The sequence below is a fragment of the Tenebrio molitor genome, chromosome 7 (assembly GCF_963966145.1).
Source record: "Tenebrio molitor chromosome 7, icTenMoli1.1, whole genome shotgun sequence".
Lineage (NCBI taxonomy): Eukaryota > Metazoa > Arthropoda > Insecta > Coleoptera > Tenebrionidae > Tenebrio > Tenebrio molitor.
Genome location: NC_091052.1, coordinates 8,154,987 through 8,161,284, shown reverse-complemented (window position 1 = coordinate 8,161,284; position 6,298 = coordinate 8,154,987). Strand labels below are relative to the sequence as shown.

Genomic DNA, 6,298 nt, shown 5'->3' with positions numbered 1-6,298 from the left:
AATTTAGATCGACGAATTTTATTTTAAGATGCGCCGTTGTTGAGCAACCGCTCTGAATGCTTGCTGCAGAAACTCTACAAGACTTAATCCATCTTCTTCGTTACTGCTCAGCTGGTACCGGTATTGCTACTGCAAGGTAATGCAATGGGTTTTGTTGTAAATTAAACCCAAAGAAACACTTTAACTGTTAGTCAAGACCCCATCAAAATAGATTCCGTAGTTTTTTAGCCATCAGCGCCCTAGTGATACATACATACATATTACGAGTAATTCTTCCTTTCATAATAGGCTGGGAAGATAAGATAATTGTTTTTAACCACCTACTACAGTGTATACAAAATAGGTTGTTGAAATTACGAAAATTAAAACTGTATAAATAAATAAGCGTCGATTAACCGTTCTATTGTTGGCCATAACGGGTATAATATCGTTGCTAATAAAAATTTATGATATACAAGTGAATCGAAATTACCCTATGATCAACAAAAAAGCTATCAAAATCACCTATGATCCACAAAATTCAACGTTTTAACCTAATTCATGCAACTTTTATGTAAATATTCAGTATAGGAGAATGTCACTTGTTCAGCAATCTCGTAAATACGATTTAAGTACAAATTTGGATGACCTGCAGTAAAAACCATCTTGTGAAAATTGTAAAACACATAACATTATTGTTTAGAACTTAATAAAATACTAAATGACAGTGCCATTTCTAACAAGAATTTAGTGGAGACAATGACTTTTCTTACTTAAACTTACTAAAATGTCTTTTTTCATCCTAAATGAATCAAAAATCATTATTGTCAAGCATTGGATGTTAATTATTGATTACTCTAATTCCTTTAATTTTCGATCGAAATCAATGTGACCTGCCGCATAACGTAGATAACATAACCTCAAATTTTAACAGAATTATGTCAAATAACATTTTTTATAATCAACTTGAAACTCTTCAGTTTTGTTAATTTAATTTAAAGATAAATTTCTGTGATTCTGTAGTTAGTCTACGATGTAAAATCATGGCTAAGTGACCATGACTTGGTCTAAATTAATCATAGAGTTAAAAAAATCCGAAACTCCTATTTTTATAGATTTAGGGCCAGTTTACAGAAGCGAAATTAAGTTAATTTTAATCAAATGCGAGATTAACTGAACACGTGATCAGATTGGATTGAACCAATCGAAGTTTCGGATCCATCGGTTAATCGCGTATTAAAATTTAATTCAAATTAAATATCTTAATTCTATTGCTATAAACTGATTCTTAAACATTTAGTGCCTTTAAGTAGAAATATATCTGTTATGGGGTCTAGTTTTACGTTATCAACAACCAACAACAAAATTTTACCTCGGAATTCATTATGAAAGAAAACATTAAAAAAACAAAGCCATACCTTCAACAACACAAGAAACCGCGGAATTGAAACACTAGCACTAGTGTATTAGGACTTGTTAGTTTTATATTATTTAACACTATTAAAATTTACCAGCACTTAACCTATAAATGACTAGACTTTTCCAGTAAGTACAAACTATTTGATTCAAAAACTTTGCCGTTATAATAGTACAGTAATGTATTTATTTTTGGTGATTTTATATAAATTTTGAAAAATTCAATTAAAGTCACTGTAACAATAATAATAATTACAGTTTATATTAAAAAAAAAACAATACAAATCAAACTACATTGGAGAGAATTGGTATGGTAACAACAAATTTTATAAGTCCTCGGTAGTATAGTGGTCAGTATCCCCGCCTGTCACGCGGGAGACCGGGGTTCGATTCCCCGCCGGGGAGAATTTTTTATTTTTTTTCTGTATGAAATAATACTGTTATAATTTTTCTATTTGATATTTTTAAACCCACGTAACAGAAAAAACAATAACTGAACCAATTACGATAAATATGTATCGACTCGTCGGAAATAATACCTAGGTCTTGATTAGACCCGTAACCCCCAATAAGGCGGCCATAATAAAACCCGAGTAAGCTATAACCAGCAGATAATTTCGAGCGAAAATTGCCCGTTTATGTTTTATTGATACGGAAATAACATGAAGAGGCCCTAATTCCGTCGTGTTTTGATGGACGCAATTGTCTAATGAAAATTAGCTTCTTTTGAAAGGCGAATTTCGTGGCACGAAAGCGAACTGAAAGACCCACTAACGGCCATGACAGACGCCGTCTAAATTTCGCGTCGACAGCCAAACAAAAACGGTCTAAATTGACGGGCGTCAACGGAGCCCTTCATTAGCTTTATCGTTTGTTTGTTTCGTGCCTTCTATTGGTGTTAGTTTAAGTAATTAGAAATGAGGGGCATGTGTTCGGCAGGAGACTTGCGTCTACGAGCCACGTGACGGATAACGTGATGATCACGCACTCACGCACACGTATGTCTACACTGAAACTTTCAGTGGAAAACGCGAATTGTCACACGCGAAGTCGACAACGCACAATCCCCCAACTCGTTCGACGTCCATATCCACATTCTACACCGTCGTTTCCACCCTCTTGGCCCGATGGAACCGCCGACGGGGCAGATAATTATTATCTGCTGGGTCGGGGGTGCGATAGGATTATGATTAGGCCCCCTATTATGCCCATTTCACGCATAATGACTTCCACGAACGGGCTTTTAAACGGCCCAAATACGTCCACGTTATCGCTGGAAATACTTTTGTTTATTGTCAACAGCGCCGGCCCTGTACGCAGCCACCAAGCACTACGAAGAAAAAAAAAAGACCAACGAAAAAAATTTACAAAAATGTTTAATACATACCTCCCCCACCGTTTAATCTTTCTATTAGGGGTGGTATTCCACCAACATTAAAAACATATATGTACATATTCACTTTTTTATTTTTCCGCCCGCCCTAAATACCTGTTCCAGGTGATTGCTATCACGGCGGTCATAAACTAACCCCCGGACGACACGTCAAAACAATTATTTTTTATGTGCGCTGATAACGCTGCAATTATGTAATTAAATTCTCCACACGAACAATAATTCCTGAAAACTGTTAAACAAACAAAAAAAAAATCTTCAGGTCCCACCGAGATTTGAACTCGGATCGCTGGATTCAGAGTCCAGAGTGCTAACCATTACACCATGGGACCTTGACGCCAGCCAAGGACTCACAGGACAGATGATCCTCAGGATAACGCCACAAACACCTCGTAAACCAGTTGTTTTCGTAAGATTTACAGTCAATAAACAAATCTCGTGGTGAAAAACGCTGTTTGGTCTAATTTTAGCGAGGGCGAGCTATAAATGGTCAGGGCCGGCGTTAAGTGGATATGTCGGCGATTGAGTACCAGATGGCGCTGAGGCAAGAATGACATGTGGACGGGATTATTTATGACATATAAAAGCGGTCGCAATCCGGTCACTAATTTATAACTCGAAAGTGGTAATTTATTTGAATGTCCTTGTTCGCACTTTACGGTATCGCATGTTTACATCACTACGGGCGTTATTGTATGTACATAAAATCATTTTTAACACGGCAAATACCTGTTAATGTGCGCCGTGGACTGATATATTTTTTAATGTCACGTGACGCGATTGTGGAGACGATCGATAAGTGGTGCAGAATGGGCAAAATGAGCGCACGTCGATGGAAACTATGAATAATTCCAACTTAAACTAATTTTTAATTGAGAACTGGAGTAGAAATCAGTGTTTCCGAGTCGTGCCGACGATAAAAATTAAAAACGAAATTTCAGTATCTAATTGTTGATAAACATGAAGACACCGCCGATGGTGCTTCACTTTGCCGGCGATTTCAAAGAGATAATGTTTTAGTTCCTGGTGAAATCGACTCCGTCACGAAAGGACAACATTACGAGCGAACGACAGTCATCATCGTCGTAAAATTAATGTGAATTAATAAACGGATCTCCCGGCCGCTCTTTATCTTTCAATAATTGATAAAGACACAAGTCCCTCTCTCAAAACATCGGAATTACTTTGCCAATTCGACTCGCAACCACTTCAAGCGTGCTTGTTTAGTGCTGCATAAACCTACCCCACATGTTACGTTTCTTTACAATGCAGTCAAGCAAATGTGCATTCCGTCGAATGTGCATCCCTCATGGATGATGCGTCGCTGGACGATTGGTCTATCAACAACAAGCCATTTCTATCGGAAAGTTCACAGGCATCATTCACTTTATGCCAAAACATCGAAAAGTGCTCCATACAGTGCGTCTACATTGCACATTTGCTTATTTGCCTGTTTGCGATATTGTCACGAAGAAGCATTATCTTGTAGTGTTGGATCGTTGCAAGGGAAATGACATCATTCGCAGAACGGAAGAGATGTGATACGCCAAATGTATGTGCAAGATACGCGATTCTATTCCGCGTCAAAACAATATACATATTTCAAAACGAATTTGCTCAGTAAAATGAGAAATCTAAACAGAAATGTAAGAAAATGAAATGAATTGTGACGTACAGTTCAGAACACTATTTACTTTTCTAATTTTGTTCAGAAAAAAGTTATCTTCTCGAACGTTCTCAGCAAGTAGGTCACACAGTAAAAATTTATTGTCGCGAGTTTAGTTAAAATCAGATTCTGAAAATTTCGTCCAAAATGATTATTTTTTAATTTACAGTTTTATTTAATACCGAAAAATTACAAAAACAAAATACATATGTTCTCAGTGATTAACCAATTACATACGTGTAAGAATTTGATTATATTTTTTTTAAATTAGAAGTCGTTCATTAGGGGGTGAAAATAACACTGGTCGAATTCGCACAACATACCTACTCATACGTACCTATCACATTTTCAAAATTGCAAAATTTTCAAAAACTTTAAATTTATTTTCTATGTTTAATAAACTCTAAATGGAAATCATACAAATTTTTCTTAATAGCATATGTGGGCACATGAAAGCATATTTAGGGACTGCACTTTTCCTTTCCTTTGGGACTGCTGAGGTTTCTGAGGCTTTTGGCCTTTTCAGCCTGATTCTTTTTCTTTCTTTTTTTTCATTCAAGTACTTCTTCAGGTCATTTTCATCTCACTTGGTGAGCTTCCAAGAGGTGTAACCCTCTTGGGCAGTACTAGTTTTTAACTGATTCTCAATCATATCCTAATATGTATAAACTATTTCAAGCATCCTCACTGACAAGAGTTGAAGAAGAACTTCTAAAAAACGTGACCCAGTGTGTTTCAGACAATCTCTATTTTTTCATAATATGTACATGCAAAACAAAAACAAAAAATGGTAGATGAGGTTTTAAGTCAGTTGACCATCTTGAAAAGAAGTTCTTCATTTCATCCAAGTGGAACTCTAATAAATTCGTCCATCCTGCGGGATACGGAACATTCATTTCATTGAAACAATACATTCGCAACCATTCATTCATTTGTTACGCACCACAAAGAAAATGGCTAACAAAAACAAAGACATTTTGTTTCATCTCGGATTGCTCGAAACACGATACAATTCTTGTAGATAAAATTCAGACGGAATTTCTTAGTTACTTAACAGTAGAATTATTGCCAGACTACTAAAATTACAAGAACTGAAAAAACTTTGGAAATTCGGCAACTCTAAGAAGATTTCAAGCGTACTGAAGTAGAGTGACATGTTATGTCGCTGCTCGCGGTAAAGGTGTTTCAAACGGTGTTAGCACAGTCAAGAGCTTCACAATAAAATGTTGTATCTAAAGTCCTCATCAGCAATTCTTCAATTCTTTTGGTCACAGTAAAAACTTTTCCAATAGGTGTTTTCTTTGTGAGTGAATACCCAGTTGGATGAAGAGAGACTTTGCTAAAAAAAATCATGGAGGAATCACCATCATAGAGACTGAAAAATTTCACAATTATCTTCGGTTATTAACAGAAAAAGTACTGATCAAAGGATTTACACCTCAAAGAAACAATTGCACATCGTCAAAGAAGATGCGACATCGGAATGGATGACTGGTTTTTTGTTTTGATTCCAACTCTTGGTAGATGAAATGTTTGTTCTCAACGAAAGATGTGGAAATTGAGTTTCTAGATCCAGCTTGATCCAGTCATTAGCATCAAACCAAGACAAATGCAATGCTCAGTAAAAATTGAAATGTACAAGATTTTCCAGTTCTTGGAAATTTCAAAAACAGAATTTTGGAAAACTAGTAATTTTTTTTTAAATTTCATAATAAGTATGTATGGTGTATTGGATATCAGAAAAAAATTGTTAAAGACACCAGATCTGTAGCTTATAACTTTCTGAAATTGTTATTATTTTATTAGCAAAGCATGATCAACATTTTTTAATTTTCGTTAACTAT

At 35.7% G+C, this 6,298-nt stretch overlaps 2 non-coding genes across 2 annotated transcripts; one reads left to right on the top strand and one right to left on the bottom strand.

The window, feature by feature from the left end:
• Positions 1-1,728: 1,728 nt before the first annotated feature.
• On the top strand, positions 1,729-1,800 carry TRNAD-GUC (transfer RNA aspartic acid (anticodon GUC)). Its single transcript has one exon. It is a non-coding gene; the product is annotated as a tRNA-Asp (tRNA).
• Positions 1,801-3,048: 1,248 nt separating this feature from the next.
• Positions 3,049-3,120, bottom strand: TRNAQ-CUG (transfer RNA glutamine (anticodon CUG)). Its single transcript has one exon. It is a non-coding gene; the product is annotated as a tRNA-Gln (tRNA).
• Positions 3,121-6,298: the final 3,178 nt, after the last annotated feature.